General features: G+C 34.9%; 1 pseudogene; it reads left to right on the top strand.

Annotated features, from left to right (window-relative positions):
• The first annotated feature begins 2,663 nt into the window (after positions 1-2,663).
• LOC112839321 (lipid scramblase CLPTM1L pseudogene) overlaps positions 2,664-25,756 on the top strand; it is a 34,447-nt pseudogene continuing 11,354 nt past the window's right edge.

Here is a 25,756-nt window from a genome sequence, read left to right as displayed (position 1 = left end):
GAACAATACTATAAGTTACATAGATCTTACAGAAAGCTATAGAACATATGACCCAACAACAACAGAATATTCTTTTTTTTCAAGGACATATAGAATATTCTAGGTTGGACCATACACTAAGGTCATAAAAGAAATCTCAATTCAAAAAAATAGAAATAATATAAAATATGTTCTCTGAAAACAATGAAATAAATTAAAACTCAACAATTGACATTTCAGGAAACTCACAACTATGTGGAAATTTAAAAACACATGTCTAAGTTACCACTGGGTCAAAGAAAAAATCAAAAGGGAAATCAGAAAATAATTTTAGATGAATGAAAATAAAGATACATGAAAACTTATGGGATGCAAGTAAAGCAGTGCTTAGAAAAAAAAAATTACAGCTGTAAAGCCCTATATTAAGTAAAAAGAAAAATCTCAAATCAATGACCTCATAATCTACCTAACACTCTAGGAAATGAAGAGCAAGCTAAACCTAAAGCAAGAATAAAGAAGAAAAATCAAAGAAAAAATTAATGAAGTAGAGAATAGGAAAACAAAGAAAATCAATGAAACCAAAAGAGAATTCTTTGAAAAGACCAATAAATTGACAAACTTTTAACTAGTTTGACCAAAGGAAAAAGAAAGAAGTTTCAAATGGCTAGAAACAGAAATGAAAGAGGGAACGTTGCTACCAATCTTACAGAAATAAAAAGTGTTGTAAAGCCATACTATGGACAACTGCATGCCAACAAATTGGGTGACTTAGGTAAAATGGACAAATTCCTAGAATGACATAAGCTACCAAAACTGACTCAAGATGAAATAGACAATCTTATTAGAACTATAACAAGTGCCAAAAATTGCTCAGTTAAAAATAAAAAAAAAACTACCAACAAACACCAGGCCCAGATGACTTCACTCCTGAATTCTACCACACGTTCAAAGAATACCAATTCTTTATAAACTTCCACCAAATAGAAGAGGAGAGAACACTTCTCAATTTATTTTATGAAGCCAGTATTATATCAAAACCAGACAAAGAAATCACAAGGAAGGAATATTCTGTACCAATATCTCTTATGAATATGGATACAAAATCCTCAACAAAATATTAGCAAACTAATCCTAGCAACATATAAAAATATATACATACTGTGACCAAGTGGAATTGACACCAGTGATGGAAGGCTTGTTTCATATCCAACAATCGATTAATGTAACACCATTCAAATTGATAGAATAAAAAAACCCTGCAAAGATCATCTCAATGCATGTAGCATAATTATTTGAAAAAAAAAAAAAAACTAACACAAACTAGGAAGGGAAAAATCTTTCCAAACTTGAAAACTGACAGTTGGTATCAGACTTAATGGAGAAAGATTAGCTATGTTTCCTTTATGATCAAGAAGACAAGGAAATCCAGTCCCACTGCTTCTATTCATCATTGTACTGGAGGTTCTAGCCAGAGAAATTAGGAAAGGAGGGGTGGGGATGGAGTGGGGTATGGAAAGTATTTTGATTGGAAAAGAAATAAACTGTCTCTATTCACAGATGATCTTGTACACAGAAATTCTTAAAGAAGTCACTGAAGACTATTAGAACAGATAATAATTCAGTAAGGTTATGAGATACAGATCAGTACAGAAAAACCATTTATTTTTCTAAACACTTGAATGAACAATCTGAAAATAAATTTAGTAAAGAAATTCTATTTACAAAAGCATCAAAAATAATAAAATGGGATTAAATGTAGCAAAGTATAAAACTTACATTCTGGAAACTAAAACACATTGTTAGAAATTGTTTTAAAGATCTGAATAAATATAAATAGAAAAACATCCCATGTTTTCTTATAAGTCTTTTGGTAATACTCTTCAAAGTGACCCAGAGATTCAATGCAATTCCTGTCAGAATCTCAGATAACTTCTTTTAGAAATTAACAAACTGATTTAAAATTTACATAGGAATGCAAGGGACCCAAAATAGCAAAACAATCTTGAAGAAAAGAAAAAAGAAAGAACAAGGTAGGAGGACACAAACTCCTCCATTTCAAAACCAACTGCAAAGCAGTGATAACCAAAACAGTGTCGCATGAGGGTACATATATAGATCAGTGAACTAGAAATGAAGAGTCCAGAAACTACATCTAGAGTCAAGTGTTTTCCCACAAGAGTGTAAAGGTCATTTAATGAATAGACTTCAACAAACGATTCTGAGACCAACAGCATATATAAAAGAATGAAGCTGGACTCTTACCTTACAACATATACAAGAATTTACTCAAAATTGATCCAAGACCTAAATATAAGAGCTAAAACTATACAACTCTCAAAAATATAGAAGTAAATCTTTATGACGTTAGGTTTGACAAAGAATTATTAAATAGGACAACAAAAGTTCAGCAACAAAAGATAAAATAGGTAATTTGAATGTCCAGAAGCAGACCTGCAGCACTTAGGTGAAACCCAAGGCAAGTGGGAGCATTCAGGGCTCAGAGAGGTCAAGAGCAGCACCCAAGCTCTTGGTTCTCCTGAGGCAGTCACAGTGTATATGTGAGTGAGGAGGGTGCAACAGGCACCTTGTGAAGCAACCGCAGCTCCTTCATGGCTCAGCAGTGTGTTCCTATGGATGGCTGTGTCTACAGCGTCCCATGTGCCAGCAAGAGAACTGTATCTTAACTCTACCTGACCAGGAAGCCTGAATTTCAGCTGAGTGTATATACCATCACAGGGTTCACCTTTGGTGCTGCGAACAGTGTCTATTTGGTATTGAAATGAAGATTTTGATGTGGATCACAAATGTGATAGGGCAGTTAATGTTTCCAAACCAAGGAAAACAAGAAACAGTGGGATGCTATATACCTACATTTTTCTCCATCATGCTGGAAATTTACCTTGGTGTAATGGGAAACAAGTGCTTTTTATAAATCTTCTGATCTCCTACATAGTCACAAAACCCAAAGAAATCAATCTTCTTGCAGGGGAATCTGTTACATCACAAATGGAAGCTGAAAAGAGGTGGATAAATGCCTTGAATGAGTCCATTTTTTCACTGGAGGCCAAGAATAACTAAATATGGTGACAGATGACGTTGTTTTTGATGAGTTCTCTCTTCCTGTTCATGTGCTTGGATAGTTAAGATGATCAAGTTAGAAAAAAATGTATGTTACTTCCCTATTCTGTTCATAGTTCAGCAGAGCAATCAAGCGAAGGATTTGATGATCATAAATTCATAAATAATTCTACTACTGGGCTACCTCTCACAGTGTCCTACAAAAAGATCTCACTGGGGAGAATATCCTTCTGGATTCCTGAGCAAGATTCCATGTTCTCCTTGCAGTAGTTTGGGTTTTCAAAGACAGTTGCTGAAGAGGTGAAAGGAATTTTTACAGACACCAACTTCAACCTTCTTCGTTTACTGCATTTCATCTTCTTTTTGATTTCCTGGCATTTAAAAAATGACATCAGTTTCTGAAGGAAAAACAAGAGCATGATTGGAATATCCACCAAAGCGATGATTTGGCTCTGCTGCACAGTGGCTGTATTACTTGTCCTTCTGGAAAAGAAGATGAATTTGCTAGTCCTTATTCCAGCAGGCATTGGATTAGCAGCTGAACTAGAGGAAGCAAATGACTGTTCCATGGAGAGACCCAAGACCTGAATTTCAGTTTAGCACTTATGGTAAATCTGAAAGGAAAGCCAAGGAATATGATAGTAGGCTATGTCATACTTACTCTACTCTGTCTGTACTTGATGTGCTGTTTATTTGCTCCTGCATATAAAGTATGAAAGTTGGCATTCTAGGGGCGCCTGGGTGGCTCAGTAGGTTAAGCATCTGCCTTCAGCTTGGATCATGATCTCAGGGTCCTGGGATTGGAGCCCAATGTCAGGTTACCTGCTCAGCGGAGAGTCTGCTTCTCCCTCTCACCCCCCCTAATGCTTGCTCTCTCACTCAAATAAATAAATAAAGTCTTTCCCCCAAAATGTTGGTTTTCTTGGTTAATCATCAGCTTTGTCAACTGATGGAATATGCTTTTGCCTTTTTCTTTGTTACTTCAGCTTTGTGAGTTAAAAGATAAAGTCAGTTTTACATCTACCTTAGAAGACATTTACCTACAAAGCTTGTAGCCAATTCATTGACTATGTCTTGACTTTTACCCTCACCATGCCAACATCATATTGTCTGGTGTGTTTTAGGGATAAGGTAGTGTTTCCTGTTTACCTTTACCAAAGATGGCTTTAACCTGTGGATAAAAGGAGAGTGAGCATACTTGAGAAGTTTTATGAGGAAAATCCCAAGTGGAAACCCCATACAGATAAATGCTCTAGCACTTTAGGGGAGCCACTTTGCAGTTGGCTGCCAGCTGAACAAAGTTTGGATTTAGTACTCTTGGAAGCTTTGGTGTAATTTCCTTAGACATTACATCTTTAGCATTCCCAAAATCTCTTGAATATTTCTCATAGATCTTCTTATTTATCTTTATGTTGCATCTGGAAAGAACTGTTGGCATTTCCCCTTCACAACATTTAAACATCTGTCTGGGTCACAGAGGTGTTGACTGCTTGTGGTCACCCTTTTCATATGGCAGCTCTCTGTGTGGGAATGTCCAGGGTTGGGCTGTCGGCTCCACCCTTACTACATGAGCAGATAGCTGGAACACAAGTGGAACACACTTATCTATCAGAGATAAGAAGGACATTGCTGTTGTTTTTAATTGTTCTTTATGAGAATTTCAAATGCCTCTGTAAATTTATCCCATTTGGATTCCCTGGGATCAAAAGGCTTTTTTCTCTTTTTGTTTAAATTTTAATTGTTTTAAAACTTATTGTATTAAAGTAATTTTCTATTTTAACGTAAATTTACCTGGCTGTGAAAATAATAGATTGGACTGGATTCAAATTGTTTTTAACCTTTTGGTTTTTGGTTTGTGCTTCAAAGGACCATAATGAAAGTGAAAAGACCACCCACACAATTGGAGAAAACATATGCTAATCATATATCCTATAAGAGACTAGTATCTAGAATATATAAAAAAAAACTTTTTAACTCAGTAATAAAGAAAAAATTATCCAAATAAAAATGGGCAAATGTTCTGAATAGACATTTCTCTAAAGATGATGATAGATATACAAATGGCCAGTGTGTACATGAGAAGATGTTCAACATCATTAGTCATCAGGGAAATGTAAATCAAAACCACAGTGAGATACCACTTCAAATCTGGTAGGATGACTAGAATAAAAAAAAAAACAGATAACGACAAGCGTTGGCAAGGAATGAGAGAAATCAGAACCCATATATATGGTTGAAATGCACAATGATGCAGCAGCTTTGGGAATCAGTCTGTCAGTTCCTCAAACTTTTAGACTTAGAGTTATCATATGACCCAGCAATTCCACTGTTAGAGATTTCACCAAGAGAACTAACAATATATTCCCATACAGAAGTTTGTACATAAATGTTTATAGCAGCATTACTCATAGTAGCCAAAAGGTAGAAACAACCAAAATGTCAATCAAAGGACAAATGGATAAACAAAATGTGGTATATCTTTACAATAAAAATCTATTCAGCCATAAAAAATAACAAAGCACTGCAACATGCCACAAAATGGATGAATCTTGAAAACAGTTTGCTGATAGAAGTCAGTCTCAGTCATAAAATACCACATACTATATGATTCCATTCATATGAAAGAATAGGGGATAGAAAGTAGATTAGTGTTTGCTTATGGCTGGGTGGGAAGGGACCGAGGAATAGTGGGGAAGAGATACCTAAAGGATGTAGGATTATTTTTTGAGGTGTTGAAAATGTTCTAAAATTAACTCTGTTGATGGCTGTACTTGTTTATGAATATACTAAAAATCACATCGAACTGTACAGTTCAAGTATGTGAATCATATGGTCTGTGCATTAAAATTCAATAAAACTTGTTAAAAATAATAATTCATGAAAAAAGAGTTTGTTATACTTTGAGATGCTTGAGTACTAGATTGAAAGGGATGGACTTGTAGTCAATATAAATTCACATGCTGAAAATTATGTGGTTATATCTGGTTTTAGGTCATGAATTCTTACAGTAGTGTGAATAATACATTAGAAGAGATAGGTGCTGGTACAAAATCCAGTTGAAAGCTATTGTAAGGGAAAATAGATTGTGTTGTGTGTGTGTGAACAAGAGTAGAAGTTATTTAAAATGAGGAAGAAAGTGTATAACAAAATAGCTATCTTATATAGCACTGACTATTGTTAGGGTCTGTTAATGCTCAAATCAATTAATCTTCACAATAATCCTTGAAGAAGGTCATTTTCCAGTCTAGAGGTAAAGAAACTGAGGAAGAGAGCTCAAATAATTGCTCAAGTATATGGTGCTAGAAATAAACTGAGTCTAACATCCAACCATTTGTGTTGTGACCTTGACCTTAGAAGCCATGTTCTTTAGGATATTGAAACTTGGATGATTAATGGCTCCATTCAGCAAACATTTACACAATGTCAAATATGTTCAAATCATTGAATTATATGCTGAGATATAAAGAAAAATATGATGTTATTAACATCAGTAACCTGGTTCATGGAAGACAATGACATGTACAATAAATCTATAATTGCAGTGAGATGTGATACAGAGATGTATACTAAGTGCTAGAGGAACATACAAGAAGACTCAAACCATATGAAAGAGATGACAGCAAAAAAAAAAAAAAGAAAGAAAAAATAAATAACATTTTGAGTCTATTTGGGGTAATTGATCACTTAGATAACATGTAGCCAATTCGCCACAAATAGATTCTACAAATATTATCTACATCCACACCTCTGATTGTGTTCTTTTATTTACTTTCACTTTGTATTCCCTATTCTATAAATTGTATTCTATGTTCTATTCTTATTATGCAACATTCTTGGGTGGGGCGTTATTACTAAACTTGCTATGATGCTTTTTAAATACCTATCTCTAGATCTTCTATTCTAGACTATTAAGTCATTTAATACAGGTACTATGCCTTATTCATTTTGCTGTCATATCATCAAGGGCAGTGCCTGGCTGGTGGGTGGCTAATATTTTTGAATAAAGAAATAATGGCATAAATGAACAAATAAGTGGATGGAGCAATGGATTATTTTGTCTAAACGTTATATAGAAAATATATTGGTTTGTGTGTAGTAAAAATTGGTTATAGAAGGGAGTAGATGTTTTGTTTTGTTTTTTAATTTTTGGATTTAATGAATCAATTAGCAGGTTATCTATCTATCTATTTATCTATCTAGAGAGAAGAGAGAGAGAGAAAGAACTAGTACACAGGGAATTCATTAGAAAATTAAAATTAGAGCTGTCAATTTTAGACCATTTTCACAGAAGTGAGAATTGAATCACCTCGAGAGAAAGAACAGACAATGTACATAAGACATAAGGAATGACTTTATTTAACTATTCCTGAATGAACGAAAGGGCTCAAAGAATTTAAAAAAGTCAAATTAATAATAGGTTCCACTAACCAAGTTCTCTACTTTCTCCTAAAACTCAAAACCAACAATACAGAATACTGATTGTTAAAAATTACTGATGCAAAAATATCAGGGAATTTGTGGTGGATTAAAGAATTCCAGAAGCAATGCATTATGAAATTACTATGTTACCTTAATTTAGTTGGAGATTATATAATCACAGAAACTGGTGTCAATTAGAAACACCAGGCATTTGAGAAGAGAGGAAAGGAGCTGTTATAAGAAAGACTGAAAGACGGAAGTTTATGATTAAACCAGAGATTTGAGAGACAAAGCTCTTTTGAGCAATGCCAAGATCCAAGACATGACACCTGAATATGCCATCAAATTACTGTGGAGTTTAATATTTTGCAGCACCATAAATGAGAGGAAATAGATAATCAATGTGGAAATATTTATGTCACCATTACAAGGCATAGACTAGAGGCAGAAAGTGAATAAGAAGCTTGAGAATTTGAAGAAAATGGAAAAGGATCATGGCGTTCTTTATGACCAACCAGTCAGACAGGAGTTTAACAAAGTCAGATGTCGTAACAATCTCTTGAACAACAAGTTCTCTTCAGTTTACTCTAATCCTCAGGTAAGAAATGAAATTAAACTTCTCTATAATGGTAATATTTTATTCCCTTTACACTAACATGTATCTCCTTCCTCTGACAGAAATCTGCCTCTCAAGGGCTCTTAATGTCACTTGTCACTTAACAAAGTCGGTGTTACTGTGTTGGCTGAAAGTCATGTTCAGTTTTCACAACCTCTTTATTAATAATCAGAGTGTATCTCAAGAGACAAAATCCTCATACCTCATACCTACTTTTAGGAAAGAAAAGCTAATAGCTTTTACATCCGTTGCAAAAGCAAGTCATTTAGGAGAGAAAAAGCTATCTGATTGTTTCAGCCAATTTAAATTAAATTGAAATGCTTTTTTATGAAACTGTCTGAATGTACTATGGAAGACGAAGATGCTTTAGCATTAAGGATGGGGTTAGTTTGAAAAAATGCCAGCTCACTCTCTGATTTTCATTTCTCAGTTAAATTTCTAAGTTTTTTTTCCGTTTAAATCTGTGATCCCATGAGTCATAATTCCACAGTTTCTCTATTTTTTCCTTATTTTGTTAAAATAATTTGATGCTGGTATATCCATAATAGAAAATATAACTACAGCACAATCAGTTCATTATATGAGAAACATGTATGTGTTTCGCAGTATGAAAAATTCAGGGGTTTGGTTGTCATAGAAATGTGTATTTGTGAGGTGCCTATTTAAATAAAAGTATAAAAACCTTAGTTTTCTCCCAAATAATTTTACTCTATTTTTTAATATAAACATATACTTAGGAATGTTCTGATAAACAGGAGTCACATAAATTTTCCTTGAGGACGGGCCTGAAAACTAATTGTGTTGTGTTTTTGTTTATCTGCTTTAAAATACTGTGGAGTATACTTGGCCGTACTAGTTGTCATTTGAAATAAGTCGTCCTTATAGACATCATAAATTTAGTGAAGATTATAATAATAATATTAACAGCTACAATAACAACACTGACTCACTGAACCATGTGCCAGGAATTATGCCGACCACTGTACATGCGTCAGCTTAATCGAATACTCTCAGCAATCCGTCCTCTAGATATAACCCCACCTTACTATTCAGAACACTGAGTTCACTGCAAAAGAAGCGACAGATCCAGGATTTCACAAGACAATTAGGAGACTCAAAATCCAAACTTACTTGTCATGCTTTTTTTTTTTTTTAAGATTTTATTTATTTGACAGAGAGAGACACAGCGAGAGAGGGAACACAAGCAGGGGGAGTGGCAGAGGGAGAAGCTGGCTTCCCGCGGAGCAGGGAACCCAACGCGGGGCTGGATCCCAGGAGCCTGGGATCCTTCCTGAGCGGAAGGCAGACGCTTAACGACTGAGCCACCCAGGCGCCCTCTACTTGTCATACTTTAGCTTTATCATTTTGAAATGTTTTAGAATCTCCAACTTGAGTTGAACCATCTCATTTCTGTCCTTTTTTTCTCCTCCTTAGTTCTTAGTTCACCAATCTGAACGTGTCCTTGAATGACCACAAAAATACCACAAGCTTTGATTTGGGGGTTAAAAATAAACTTTAGCAAGTAAGTGAATTCACAAATACATAATCCACAAATAGGGAAGATCACCTGCATTTTTATGACTTAATTTTTTCATCTGTCCCTCCAGGCCCCTGAAGAGCATTACAAAAATCATCTGAGAAAGTATATTATTCCACTGATAAATATGTTTCATGTAAAACAGAAATAGGGACAAAATAAGTACAATTGTTTTTCACTTATTAATAAAAACTAAAAATAAGTTTATGTAAGTGATTTTTTATTTATTTCAATTATACGCAATCCCGGAAAGATTGTATTTTCAACTTTAGCCTGTTATAGAAGGGGATACTACTGCTTCTATCTTTAAGAGAGTCTATTAATCATCCATTGTTGTATAACAAATTACTGAAGTTTAGTGGCTTAAAAAATTTATTATCTTATGTAGTTTTTAAGTGGAGTAGTTTAGCTGGTTGGTTTTGGTGCAAAAGTTTTAGGGAGTCATCCAAAGACTTCACTGGGGTTAGAGTGTGACCATTCATTCTCTCATATGGCTGTTAGCTGAAGGCCTGGATTCCTTATTTCTCTTGGGATTTTAGGAAAAGACCTCAGTTTCTTCCCAAGAGGCCCTCTTCATAGAGCTACTGAGAACAGGACTCACTTCAGCTAGTGATGACAGAGAGAGAGACGAAGTTAGTTTTGTCTATTGGTCATGGAAACTTAGACCTACATTAATGTTGAAAAATAGGCTAATGTTCTAGGTTTAACGTATAATTGTGTATTAAATATATGCTATTTAAATATTATTGCCTCCAGATGAAAATATAATTTTTATGGTCCATTGAAATTTGCTATATTACAGATAAATTAATCAACAATTGAATTATTTCAAAATATTTTTATCTTTCAAAAGCACTTTTATAGATCATATATAATAATCTTCTTATGCAAAGGAATTTATATTAAATCTTACTTTAATCAAAACATTTTGCTGGCACATTACGTATTAGTTACCTTTTTTTTTAATCTGACACTATCCATTCATTCAGACATGCTTTCACTCTCATTCTTTCATGTGTGCATTCATTTAAGAACCCCTTAGGGAGTGCCTACGACCTGTTGGATACAGTGATAAGCACGGGTGAATAAAAGAGACAATGCTACCCTCATGTAATTTTCATTCTAGTGAAGACAGATAATAAGCATATTAATAAGTAAAATACATATTTATTCGATATTAGTGTTACATGGGGGAAACCAAAACTGAATAGTAGGAAAGATACTGTTAGAGATGGGTGAACTATTAACTACAATTATTGGACACAACCTCAGTGTCACTACAGTATGTAAGAAAATGCAAGCAGAGAAATACTGCAGTGTAAACATTGCTGAATTGGGACATATTTAAACATCAAAGGAGACTCTCTTGGCCGGAACAGAGTAAGCAAGAGAGGGAATAGAGGAAAAATCAGACCTGGATACCCACTTGATAGTTTAAACCATCCTAAGGATTTCTATTTTTATTTTCCAGAATCCGAAGAGAAGCCACCGGAGAAAGAAAGGAAACACACACACAGGATTAGTTACAAGTCTGTTAAAATAATTACAATGTCCAATGAAAATGGCCTATGGTATTAGTAGTAATTAATTTATCGGCTCAATTTAATTTTCATTAAAGCCTCAACATGCTTTTGTGGAACTAGACAAAAAGTAAGTCTCAAATATATTAGAAAGAAAAAAAGGTAAGAGATAGTGAAGTATGTGATGAAGAAGAACAGGATAGGTTCTTATTATACCTCATACCAATAATGATTTTGAAAATATAGTAAATTAAATCACTGAAGTGGTGCTGCATGACATAAACCTAACAGAATAGGAGGTGCGATTTTTGGATCAAGCAGGTTTTGGGTTATCTTTTATGAGAAAAGTGTTAATTTCATCCCTGACCTTCAAATTATTTATACACTTTAAAAAATTATTTAACCATGTTAATGCACTGATGTTATGTTTTATTTTGCTACAAAATTAGAAGAAATGCAGTAAAATATTAACTTCGAATAAAAGACTTGATGATACATTAAAATAAATTGGAGTGAATATCTGGGTTATCTCTCTAATATAATTTTCTTACTTCTATTTTGATATGCTTTATTGAGTTGGAGCAAAAAAAAGAAGTACAAACTTCCGGTTATGAGATTTGTAAGTACTAGGGATGGAATGTGCACCATGCTGGTGATAAAACTGGAAGAAAAAGATGAATTTGTAGATGGAAACTAGCAATTGCAACTAATCTGGATATACTATATGAAATTGTAATTTATAATAAGAAGTATATATTTGGTCTTTGTTTCCTTTCTGGTACTGAGCTCTTAAAACCCTTGGAATTTCCTAAGTGATTAGAGCTAAGAGGGTCTCCTTTGTTAGGTTAATAAAGTTTGTTTCCTTATGTTGGAAACACTTAAAAGATGAGCTGTTTGCCAAGAGAGCCAGCCTTGCGCCATTAGGCCAACCTTGCGCCATTAGACCAACCTTGCGCCATTAGACCAACCTTGCGCCATTAGACCAACCTTGCGCGATTAGAAGGTTGTAACACTCAGTCTCATCCCCACCCTCCATCTCCTGTGAGGGGAGAAGGTCCAGAAGTCGAATCAGTTGCCAATGGCTAATGGCCAATGATTTATTCCATCATGCCTCTGTAATGAAGCCTCCATAAAAACCCAAAAAGACTGGGTTAAGAGAGCTTCAACATTGGTGAACACATGTAGATACGGGGAGAATGGAGAGGGCGTGGATCTCCATGCCTTTTTCTCATGCATTGTCCTATGCCTCTCTTCCATTTAGCTGTTCCTGAATTATCACCTCTAAAAGGAATTATATCCAGTGATCTAGTAAGTAAAATGTTTCTCTGAGCTCTGTGAGCTGTTCTAGCAAACTAATGGAATTAACGGAGGGGTTTGTGGGAACCTTTGATTTATAGCTAGACAGTCGAAATCAAGGTAATAACCTGGGCTTGGAACTGGCTTCTGAAGCATGTTGGGGTGGGGGGCAGTTTGGTTGCAATGATTTTTTACTTGTGGAATCTGATGTTATCTTTGCATAGATAGTGTCAAAACTGAGTGGAATTCTGAGACACACTGCTAGTGTCAAAAAAGTGCTTTTTGGTGGGATGGGAAACCCTGACACCCACACCCGCAAATCAGATTTGTGCTCCAATTTACTCAGATCCTTGAACCCATTAGAATACAACTTTCACTTTGATTATTGGGGGTAAAAACATTGAGAATTTGCTTTACTCTGTTGTTTACTATTCTAAACAGTACTCTTGCATTTTGGTATTTGTTCTCAGTTCAAGTTGACATGCATATATCTTAAAGGATATGAACTTTTTCCTGATGAGTTGTGGTGATGGCAGGAAGAGATGAAACCAATAAAAAGGTAAGTGTTTAAAGTATATTATAGTACGTGTGTTTAGTATTTAACAGATATAGCTTGTTAATTTGAACCATAAGCATAAATATAACAGCTTCCATTCCTTAGAGTTTTTACTATATGCCAGGCACAACGCTATACATATATGTCATCTCCTTTATTCTTGGAAATCATCAGGGATATTTTGGCTTGTTAAATAAATGACAAGTTAAAAATGAAACTTTTATCTCTCACAAAATGTCATGTTAAGTACTCATATGAGAGAATAGTGAATGATAATAAATTCACCATTTTCTTACTGTATTTTTTATATTATAAAACTAGTAAGTAAATAGTCTGTGCACCTGCTGCTAGTGATTTGCAATTATCCATTGCTTGAAATTCTGCAATATGCTCCATAAACCAAAAAACAAAGCTTGCTATCAAAAGAGAACACAAAATAGAATGCAAGTTTTCACTTTCTTTGAGCAGACAGATGGCTTAGGACTATTTTTCTGCTATGGAATATAAAAGAAATAGAACTAAGATAAATTGATCATTTCAGGTTTATAGCATGTTTTTATGATTTGTAAACAATGAGGGGGAATGTATAAAATTATTAAATCCACATATCATGTGGAAGATTGTTTAAATAATACACAACACATTTACAATTATGCTATTGGCAAACCTTATAAAATCTTTCTGTTTGAACACACTTAGGCTGTAGATACACTCTGACAATTAAGATGTTATTTTTGCAAATTATCTGCATATATGTAGAAAGCCAAATGTTCAATTGTTCAAAAAATAAGCACTGCAATATAAGAACCAGAAATAAACGGCCAGAAGAATGGCAATTTAAAAAACATAATTTGTGTGAAGGAGACACCAAGTGTGACTGGGTAACTGGCATCTGGTTTAATCTTATTCTACTTTCTTTCTCTTTTCTGTCAAGTGGTGGCAATAATAGTAGCTACATCATATGTTTTGCATGAACATATAATTAAATAATCCGTTTAAAACAAAATTAACTCTAAGTTAACATTAAAAGTGCATAGCAAACATTCAATAAGTATACTAAATAAGAAGGAATAAAAATTAAAGAATGCTCACTGATTTTCTTATTGATAATCTAAAGGATTTTGCATTTGCAGTATGTTTTGCATGAACTGTTTCATTTTACCTTCCAGTGCATAGGTTGTCTGGACATATATATGAATACCTAGAGTGTTCTGAAGATCATCTGGTTAATATAAATGGTATAAAAATAATTGAATCCAGCGAGTATAATAAAACTATTAATAAGGATATTATGGCTTCACTCTATACTGTTTTTAAATCTTTCTGTACATAGGAACAAAACTAGGCCAGAGCTCTGAACACCAATTATATGTAAATTGTTGTGGGAAGGAAAGCAGATACCAACACTGTAAAGATACAGTTATCGCTCTTAAATGGATTTTAATAAACTGTGCAAGGAAGACAAGAATAGACAGGCAGGTGATTCTAGCAAGCTAATAATTTGGATCCCTGAGAAGGTCAATCTAACATGCATTTGCAACTATAACCCAAGCATAAAGGTGATAGATTAAGATAGAAGAGGTAGGTAGGTAGATAGATAGACAGACAGATAGACAGACAGACAGATAGGCACGCACACAGAGTAAATCCACATCTTGGCACACTCCCAAGTTCTCCCAAAGACATTAATGACCTCTATCTTTTTAAGTCACAGAAACAGTTTTTTGGCACTATTTTTGATCTTTGAAAAATACTTTTCATGACTGTCCTCTTGCTCACTTTTTCTCATATTTTCTCTACTTAAATCCTATTCTTTGTGGCCTTCCTCCAAAATACCTCGCTTGTTCTTCCAAGGCTCAGTTTTGGTGGCCCTATATCAAACTATCTTCCCTTCCCACCGTACTGCCTTTATGAGGCAAACTCATTTCCCTATGTATTAATGACAACTGATAAGTTGAACATTCAAAAACCTACCTCTCTGTCCAGACCTCTTTTCTGAATTCCAAAACCATACATTCAGCTGCCCACTCTCCTTCATTTAGATGCTACCAAGGAAACTTACGGTAAACATGCCTAAAGTGGAACAAGAGTTTCCCCTCTATAACTCATAACACTTCAGAGTGCTAAAAGAGTCATCTTATGCTGGCCTGGCAACAAAGGATCATTATTTATTTTTCTACCTTCTTCATTTCAGTTTGTCAGCCATTCTAGTTTCCAAAGAGCTACTGTCCCCTTCATATTTCTATGTCCCAACTCATATCACCATACTCTGATCTAATGACACTTCTCTTTGACCAATCCAACAGTTTGCCAGCAGGTCAGCAAACATCCACTTTTTTCTCACAAAATGCATTTTCTGCATCCTGGGATTATTAGGTCATAAATATTACTCTTAAACAAAAATAAAATTAGAGTGGCTTACAATTACACTTAGAAAGACTCTTATTCCTAACAGCACTGCTGCAACATACCCACATTGGTGTCTTGAAATTCAACGCTATAAACAGGCATGCCTTATGACATAAAAAGATGTTAATGTGTTAAAAACACAGCCCTCATTGAGTAGGCCTTACATGATTTAGCTTATCCCATCACTGTTTTCCACACATTTCACCTCCAGGTCTGCCTTGAGCCTTTGCCAGACGGGTCATTTTCCCCAAAACTCTGCTTTAACCATTCTTTTCAGAGTCACAAGTTTACATCTGACGAGCCGTGGCACTGGCTTCCACCTCCAGCAGAGGCGCCCCACTGTGTGAAGAATAGCAAAGAGCATAACAATATCTACCTGTAGGAACTGCCATTCTAAGATGTCAACCCATTGTATGGTTTGCAGATGTCAAGGTCACCAAAAAGACATGAACTGGATGGAACGAGGTTTTACTTGCATAGAGAAGACAGATCAAGCTCAACTTCAATAGTAAGCCTTGGTCCCCAGTGACCTGTTGTGCTGAAGGTGAAGAACCCCATTCCCTCTCTGCTGGGAACATATATAGCACTGAGGCTGGGCAGGTGCCCTAGGACACACACCCTTAAGAAGAACAAAGATGTATACATCAAACCCAGAACACAGAAAGAGATTCCCAACAAAGCAATATGCCTGGCACAAGCTGTGAAGGATTTTTATCTTCACATTAAAAAATGTTCCGGCCCAAGGCCCACTTATGGAACCATGCAAAGGTCACCAGCCCGGGCATGACTGTTTTATCCAACAGTGTCAAAAATCTGAAGTTGATACTAAATTTTCACCTTTCTAAATTTCTCAGTGGCATTTGACAGGATTGATCATTCCCACTGTGACATTCTCCTTTCCTACTTTATATCTGAGATAGTATTTTCAACTCAGTTAATTTAGATTTTACCTCTTTGAAGTGGTCTGTTTTAACCAAACTATCTGAAATAGCACCCTTGCTATTCTCTTTTACTTCCGTTAATTTTCTCGTAATATTTATCATTGCATGAATATATATGCATATATATCTGGCATATACCTGTTTATAATCTGTCTCCAAAAATAGAATATATACTCATGAGAAATGGAACTTTGTTTCTATTTTTATTTTCATCTAGTTGTGTATGGATGTGTTTTTTTTATTTTTTAACTTTTTTTAAGGTCTTATTTATTTATTTGAGAGGAGAGAGTGAGAGATAGAGAGCACGAGAGGGAGGTGGACAGAGGGAGAGGGAGAAGCAGACTCCCCACTGAGCATAGAGCCAGACATGGGGCTTGATCTCAGGACCCCAGGATCATGACCTGAGCCGAAGGCAGATGCTTAACCTACTGAGCCACCCAGACACCCCGCATATGGATGTATTTAAACGAAATTTTACTTTTAGCAAAAGTTTAGATTTAGAAAAATTCCAAAGACAGTAAAGAATGTTTCCATATACTGTACACCCAGTTTCCTCTATTAATATTTTAAATTAGGGTGGTACATTTTTACAATTAATGAACCAATGTTGATATAGTATCATTAACTGAAGTTCATCCTGTATCCAGATTGTCTATTTTCACCGACTGTAATCTTTCTATTCCAGGTTCTGTTACAGAACATCATACATTTAGCAGTTGTGTCTCCATAAGCTCCCCTTGGCTGGGAAATATTTCTCAGAAATCCCTTGTCTTGATGAGAGTTCCGAGGAGTGTTAGTCACCTATTCTGTAGCATGTTCCTCAATTGGTATTTGCCTTGGCTTTTTTTTTCTCCTCTCATGATTAGACTGGGGTTATGTGCTTTGGGGAGAAAGACCACAGAGATAAAGTCTCATTTTCATCATATCAATAGTTCATAGTATCAGCTTTACTTAATACTTTTGATGTCATAGTGATCACCTGGCTGAGAGAGTGTTTGTCAAATTTGTCCAGTAGAAATGTACTGTTTTATTTTATTTATTTATTTATTTTAATTTCCATTCTCTTTGGAAAGAAGTCACTATGTGCAGCTTTCACTTACACTTAAAGAGTAAGGAGTGACGCTCCACTTCCTAGAGAGTAAGTTTTCTACATAAATTATTTGGAATTTTTCTCCCTCCCTCTGATTATATGTAAATTTTCACTCCAACAGGGAGAAGAGTGACTCCTATCATCTGCCATCCATTTATTTAATCGTTTACTTACATTATAAATGTACAGTAGGATCTGCATTCTAGTTGTTAATGGATGTCTCCTTCCAAGATAATCTTATAAATCAGAGTACAGTGCTTGCATCAGTTCCTTTTCCCTCAACTCTTTCAGGTTTCATTTATTTCCAAAGTTACTCTAGTTAGCACATTTCCCCCACCCCCTTCATTGAAACCATTTCATATATGTAATAGAGTTGGATTGTTTTGTAGCATTTTTTATTTTCTTCCCGAGATCTACAACCTCCTAAATCATTTTTTTTTAATTTGCATCCTTAAGGGTCACTCTTTGTTGCTCTAAAATTTTGTGGGTTTGGATAAACCCATTTATCCAAAATGCATAATGTCATGTATCCATTATTATAGTCTCATACAGAATACCTCTCTGACTCTAAAAAAATCCAAAAAAGCTAGATTTGGATGTTAAACCATTGAAAAATGCATCATTGACTGCACTTATTAGCCTGATTATATTTATTTTAAGGCAATAAGTTCTCTTCTCTCCTGATATCATTTAGTTCTTGAATTTTTAAAAAATGTTGTTACAATATTTATAATAAGTTTATTAAATAACTGCTGATATTCCTAATTTGGGAATTTTTCAATCCACTGAGTTTGTCAACAAGTTCTGTAAGTTTAGTGAAATGTCAGCTAATACTTGTTAGAAAGAAAATCACATAATATTGAAACATTTCCACTCATTTTAAAAATGTTCTCTTGAGAGAACAGGTTTTTTTTAGGTAAATGCTTTATCACCCATTATTTTTTTTTAAATAATATCTTTATCTTGAAGAGACAGGTTAAGTATGGTTCTCTTTTCAAAAATCATTGCAGGTTACCGCAACATTGAGAGCTATTTGCCAACAACAAAGTGCTGACCAAGAAATTTGAAATCGTTTATATATCTGTGAAAAAAAAATGCATGACATTTTTAAGTTTCAAAATACTTTGAAACATTTAACAAGAAAATTATTTTAAAAAGAAAAGAGAAAATTAGTAAACATCTGATCAATGAAAAAACTTTCATGATTTTCCCACCTCTTCTTTTCAGACTTTATTATTTTTTAAATTTTATTTTATTATGTTATGTTAATCACCATACATTGCATCATTAGTTTTTGATGTAGTGTTCCATGATTCATTGTTTGTGTATAACACCCAGTGCTCCATGCAGACCGTGCCCTCTTTAATACCCATCACCAGGCTAATCCATCCCCCCACCCCCCTCCCCTCTAGAACCCTCAATTTGTTTCTCAGAGTCCATAGTCTCTCATGGTTTGTCTCCCCCTCCGATCCCCCCCCTTCATTTTTCCCTTCCTACTGTCTTCTTTTTTTCTTTTTTTTAACATATAATGTATTATTTGTTTCAGAGGTACAGGTCTGTGATCCAACAGTCAGACTTTATTTTTTAAAAAGCTTTCAGAGCAACTGGGTGGCTCAGTAGGTTAGTCATCTGCCTTTGGCTCAGGTCACGATCTCAGGGTCCTGGGATCAAGCCCTGTGCTGGGCTCCCCACTCAGTGGGAAGTTTGCTTCTCCTTTTCTCTCTTTCCCACTGCCCCCCATTGCTCTCTCTCTCTCTCTCTCTCTCAAATAAAATGAATAAAATCTTTAAAAAATAAAAATTAAAAAAGCTTTCTTAAGATATAATTTCCACACTATAAATTCACCTATTCTATGTGTATAATTTAATAATTTTTAGTAAAATTAGAGTGGTGCAACCAATCCTCACAATCCGGTTTTAGAACATTTCCATCACCCCCAAGATATTTCCTGTGCCCATTTGCAGTAAATCCCCATTCCTATTTCTGCCCTAGGCAAAATTAATCTACTTTCTGTCTTAAAAAAAAAAAAGAGCATTTTTAGGTTCACAGTAAAATTGAGAGGAAAGCACAGAGATTTCCTATATACTGCCTGACCCCACACAGGTATATATATATATATATATATAGCCTTCCCCATTATCAGCATCCCCCACCAGAGTAGGAGTTTTGTTACAATTGATGAACCTACGTGTAGACAGCATAATCACCCATAGTCAATGGACATTTACATTAGGATACATTCTTGTTGTTCATCCCAGGGGTTTGAACAAATGTAAAATAGCATGTATCATCCTTATAGTGTATTACAGAGTATTTTCACGGCCATGAAAATGCTCTGTGCTCTGCCTATTCCTCTCTCCCCGATACCCTGCCTCTAACCCCTGAGATTACTGATCTTTTTACTGTCTCCATAGTTTTAACTTTTCCAGAATGTCATATAGTTGGAATTATATGGGATGTAGTCTTTCTGGACTGGCTTCTTCCACTTTAGTAATGTAAATTTGTTTCCTCTTTGTCTTTTCATGGCTTGGTGGCTCATTTCTATTTTAGCACTGAATAATATTCCATTGTCTGGATGTATCATGATTTATTTATTCATTCGTCTAATGAAGGGCATCTTGGTTGCTTCCAAGTTTTGTCTATTATAAATAAAGCTGCTATCAACATCTGTGTGTAGGTTTTTGAATGAACATAGATTTTCAACTCATTTGGGCAAATACCAAAAAGCTTCTACCTCTTTTTAGTTAAAAAATAATATTGTAAATGTTTTGTTTAAAGAAAAATCAATCCCCATAAGACACATTAGAGAACTAGAATGAACATATTTAAAAAATAGCAAATATTGGGGCGCCTGGGTGGCTCAGTCGTTAAGCGTCTGCCTTCGGCTCAGGTCATGATCCCAGAGTCCTGGGATGGAGCCTCTCATCGGGCTCCCTGCTCCGCGGGAAGCCTGCTCCTCCCTCTCCCACTCCCCCTGCTTGTGTTCCCTGTCTCGCTGTGTCTCTCTCTGTCAAATAAATAAATAAAATCTTTAAAAAAATAGCAAATATTATTTCACTTTTATTTTTATATAAGTAAACAGTAGTCATGTTATTTTCTTTCTCTACTCAGTAGATTTTCTTGTGTAGTTCACTGTGGGGAGTGCCATCCACCTGAGCAGTTCTCTTCTAAATTCTGTCCAAGTACTCTAACCATGTGTCATCTTGTTATTTTTATCTCTTCACATAGCTTCAGAGTTTCCAAATCTTTACACTTAATCTCTTTAACTTAGCATATAATGGTGTGCCTCTAAAATTTTTTCAAGTGGTTTCTTTCCACTGACCTATCTGAAATTTGTCCCTCACATTTTATATATACCATTATTTAGTTTCCTCAAAGACTCTTATAGTTCTATCTATCTATCTTTACATGCCTTTTATTCTGCCAGCAACTCTTCCTGCCCTAAGAATGTCTTCATTTAGCTTCTTTTCACACTGGAAGGAATTGTTCAGGCACCTACATTCTTCTAAGAAACATTCCTTGATATCTGCATGTGAGTTCACTGTTCACAATCAAACTTTATAAATAAATACCACAATTTCTTTATTCATCCAATTAGGACACTAAGTTGTCAGGACAACTTAGGTTGTTTCCATATCTTGGTTATTGTGAATAATGCTTCAATAAACATGGGGTACAGATGTACTTCAAGATACTGATTTTATTTCCTTTAGATGTATACCCAGAAGTGGGACTGTAGATCATATGGTAGTTCTATTTTTTTAATTTTTTGAGGAATTTCCACTCTTTTTTCCCTAATGGCTATACCAACTTACATTTCCTAAACAGTGCACAAGGGTACCCTTTTCTCTACATCTTTGCTAAATGATATCCCATTGTAGTTTTCATTTGCATTTCCCTGATGACTAGTGATATTGAACACCCACTCACTGCTGGTTATTTGTATGTTTTCTTTGGAGAAATGTCTGGTTTTTGCAATGGAGTTATAAGAGTTCCTATAATACGTTTTATACTTAAAATTTGCTAAGAGAGTAGATATTAAGAGAGTAGATCACCACACACTAACACACACAAAATGGTAATTATATGTAAGATGATGGTATGTTAATGAGCTTGATGGTGGTAATCATATAAGATATACTTATATCAAAACACAATGTTGTATGCTTATTTTTCAATTATAGCTCTATAAAGCTGGAAAAAGATAAAACAAATTTGAAAAGCATTATAACTTTGTTGATATGGACATGTATGTATGTATTCTACATGATATATATTTGTAATGTAACAAAAATATATATTTACAGTGATTTTAATATGCATTTTTTATTTTGTTATGTTTCAGAACACTGTACCGAATTAGCAGAAGCATATGTTAAGCTGCGCAGTTAGTTTATTACCCAATTTTACCACCATTGATACAATGATATATATTTAAATGTTTTGTTTTGATATATTATGCTTGACAAATTAATCACATAATTGATAAATAACTTTTTGTAGGAAAGTTTTAACTTTAAAATATCAGTTTAATCATATAAAACTATTTCATGTCTAATGTTTGATCACTGTGTTTTCTTTCATAGATGGTGGGATCTTAATTCAGGGAGAAAATGTTGTTATTGCAATTTTTTGTGTCAAAAAAGTGCCAGGTGTGAGAAGTTTTTCCTGATAAATTGGATTCTCTGTTTCTATGATTCCATGCATCATGCTCTTTTTTCACCCCTGCTGACATAGTTTGTGATAGATATTCTATTTTTTACTGTGCTTTTTCTTCTTTTTCTTTTCCTTCCTTAATACCTTTAAGACAGTTTTCCAAGCCAATGACTCATGAAACTAAAGTGTCTACTTCTGATCAAACATACGATTTGCCTCTTGTAGTCTGGCCAATTTAGTATTCATCTCTTACAAAATCCTCATGAAGAAGTCATTTTGCACACTTGAATAATATGCATCTCAGCTCTCTGTTGGCACACCTTACATCCTTACTTTCAGTGTGGAATGTAATTTGTTCCTGAGCATTAGTTCTTGAATTTTATTTTCAATATATTAGCCTACTTTCAGTACAAGAGCTAAGTTTTATCCCCACCCCACCCCAGGAGGTAAACAAATGACATTCAGAATAAAGAGAGAAACTCAATTCACAGTTACTACACATTCTATATTGTTTAATTCTCCCGTCAGTCTAGGATTTGTTTCTGAAAATAGTACTAATAAGCAATTGGCACAAGTTAATCTAATCTGCCTAATATAATACCCAGGTCAGAATAACAGGGTATATTCTAAACTGTCATGATCCAATCATTAAATAATGAACACAACTAGGATATCTTAAAAATATATTTATTTGTCCACTCCATTATGTTGATTCATAAAATTTTTATGTATTTTATTTTCATAATACATTTGTAATGTGTTTTTAATTTGTTAAATACTTTCCCTTAAATTTAGTATTTTCATGATAATGATGTTGAGTTAGTGACATCTTAGTAGCATAAAAACAACCATTTTATTTATGCTCAGAAAATCCATGGGTCGCCTGGGAAGAAACGAATGGCTGAGGGCTGAAATCCTCAAGACTAGCTGATGCACTTTGATGGTAGGTTTTCCAGTCAGGAGTCTGCCAGTTGGGCTGGAACTGCTGAACAATCAGCTCAGCTGGACTCTGGTCTGGAGTACACATGCTGCTGGTTCATGTGGTTTGGATGTTTCTCAGGATGGCTGCTGAGTTCTGAGATGGTATATTCAGAGAGGGAACTTCCAGGGCATAACAATACCAAGGCAACCATGTGAAAGCTACATGTCATTTATGATGTAGCCCCAGAAGTCACAGAACAAAAACAAACAAAACAAAACAAACAAAAAAACCCAAAAAGAACAATGAAAAAGGAACAACAACAACAACAAAAAAAAAACAAACAAAAACACACACACACACAGAACAAAAGGAACAAACAAACAAACAAAAAGAAGTCATAGAACATCCCTCCTTTTTGACCCGTTGTTGAAAGCACTCAAAAACTAACCCAGATTTTGGGTATAGGACCAAGAACCCACAACATTACAAAGAAACTTACATATCTGTGATCTGCATACTTGAGATATTTGAGAGCTAGGTGCTAGCTTTCCTCAGATGAGGGAAATGATGCCCAGAGATTTTATAAGACTTATTTAAAACTATTGAACAAGTAGGGTAAACAGCTTCATTTCAAATTCTGGTATATTCAGCTCCAAAGCCTATTTTCTTTCAGAAAAATAAGGTTCAGAGAAGTGAAATAAATAGTCAAAAATCACAAAGATAGCGTTGCAAACCAGCATTGCACTTACTACAGTAGTCCCTGCAAATCAATGGGGGATATGTTCCAAGACCCCCAGCAGATGCCTGAAATCAAAGATAGTACCAAACCTTCTATTATACTATGTTTTTTTCCTATATATACACATACATATGATGAAGTTTCATTTATAAGTTAAGCACAGTAGGAGATCAAAAACAATAACTAAAAATAGACCAGTTATAACAATATACTGTAATAAAAGTTATGTGAATGAGTCTTTCTCAAATTATTGTATTGTACTTGCCCTTCTTGTGATAATGTGAGACGATAAAATGCCTATGTGACAGGATGAAGTGAGATTAATAATGTTGCTATTGTAACTTAGTGTTACACTAGCACCTAGTGTTAGACTGACCTTCTAACTGACCTTCTAACAATATGTTGGAAGGGAGATCATCTGCTTCCAGACCGCAGTGAACTGTGGGTAACTACGATTTTGGAAAGTGAAACACAGATAAGGGGTGGCTGCTGTACATGACATAGACACCCTGTTCAAGATAAAACAAAGCAAAAATACCTATAAGACATGGTTGGAGTAACTTTTAGTTTCTAGGCTCTAATGCATCACAATCATTTCTTAGTTATGCATCACGTATGTCTTGCTCCACAGCATTCAAGATCAAGACTAGTCATATTATTTTTATTTCTACAAAGTAAATTACAGTGAATTACAGCTGCTAACTACCAGAGAGACAGCACATTCATTGTCATCCTCATCAGGATCTTATCTCTTCTGGATAGTTCATAAAACATTGATTTTTAAATGGTTCGAAATGACACCCTTATTTCTATTCCCGAGGGGTGGTACTACCAGGGGTCTCTCCCTGGGGCACACCTGACAGTACTCTTTACTTCCTTATAACCTTCTACATATATCACATTTATCTTGGAACATGTCTCTAGAAATTCTGCCACCTGCTCATGCAATTGCTGCTCAGCATGGCAATTTGGAGAAGGAAGGATCTACAGGTTGCTTCCAAAGTTTGGTGCTTATTTCAAATGAAAATACATCTGTTTTTGGCACACCCAGCTGCAAATTTTGATCCTTAAATATTTTAGGTAATGTTCTCTGACTTAAATTCCTATAGTTTTTCCTTCAGAACCATTTGGTCAAACAAAGAAAGATAAACATCAGTCAGCAGGCAATGACTATTTTATGGATGTGGACTGTAATTTAACAAACACTTCAAAGTGACCAATAGATTGCAAGTATTCTGGCATAATTCTAATTTTCTAAAACCTATTAACCATGACAGGTATAATTCAAGAGACAAGGATGATGCTAAAAGTGAATTTTTTGAAAGATTTTATTTATTTATTTGAGAGAGTGAGCATGAGCAGGGGGAGAGGAACAGAGGGAGAGGGAAAAGCAGGCTCCCTGCTAAGCAGGGAGCCAATGTTGGGCTTGATCCCGGGAGCCTGGGATCATGACCCCAGCCAAAGGCAGATGCTTAACCAACTGAGCCACCCAGGTGCCCCAACTAAAAGTGAATTTTGAAAATTTCTTTACATTGAGTTCCCACTCATTATTCATTATCACTTTAGCCCTGTTCATGCCTCTCAAACTTTGATACCTCACAGATGACATACAACCCTGGTTGGCAAAATTTAAATACTATTTCAATATTAAGCTCTTTCTTCCTACTCTTTCTTGCTTCGATAAAAGGCCCCTTTCTTATGCAACACATTATCTAAGAGGTTAAGGATATTGTCCTTTTAGGTTTAGGACTTGTAGTCCAACACCCAATTATTGCATTCAGTATGCCCTATTAATTTTTCTCCTTCTATTTCTATCAGATCATCAAAAGTAAAATGCCTGTGGAACTACTCTTACAAAATCAAAATCCTTTATATGATCAAGGATAAGAAAGAGTTATAATTATTCCCTAAATACCTGTGAAACATGCTTAGAGAACTTAGAAAAAGTTAGCATTCATAGTGTACAATCTTTACCAACCATAAACAATATAGCATAGT

Source organism: Callorhinus ursinus, unplaced genomic scaffold (assembly GCF_003265705.2).
Source record: "Callorhinus ursinus isolate GAN/ISIS: 27379988/994484 unplaced genomic scaffold, GSC_fseal_2.0 scaffold54, whole genome shotgun sequence".
Lineage (NCBI taxonomy): Eukaryota > Metazoa > Chordata > Mammalia > Carnivora > Otariidae > Callorhinus > Callorhinus ursinus.
This window is presented reverse-complemented; position numbering and strand designations above follow the sequence as displayed.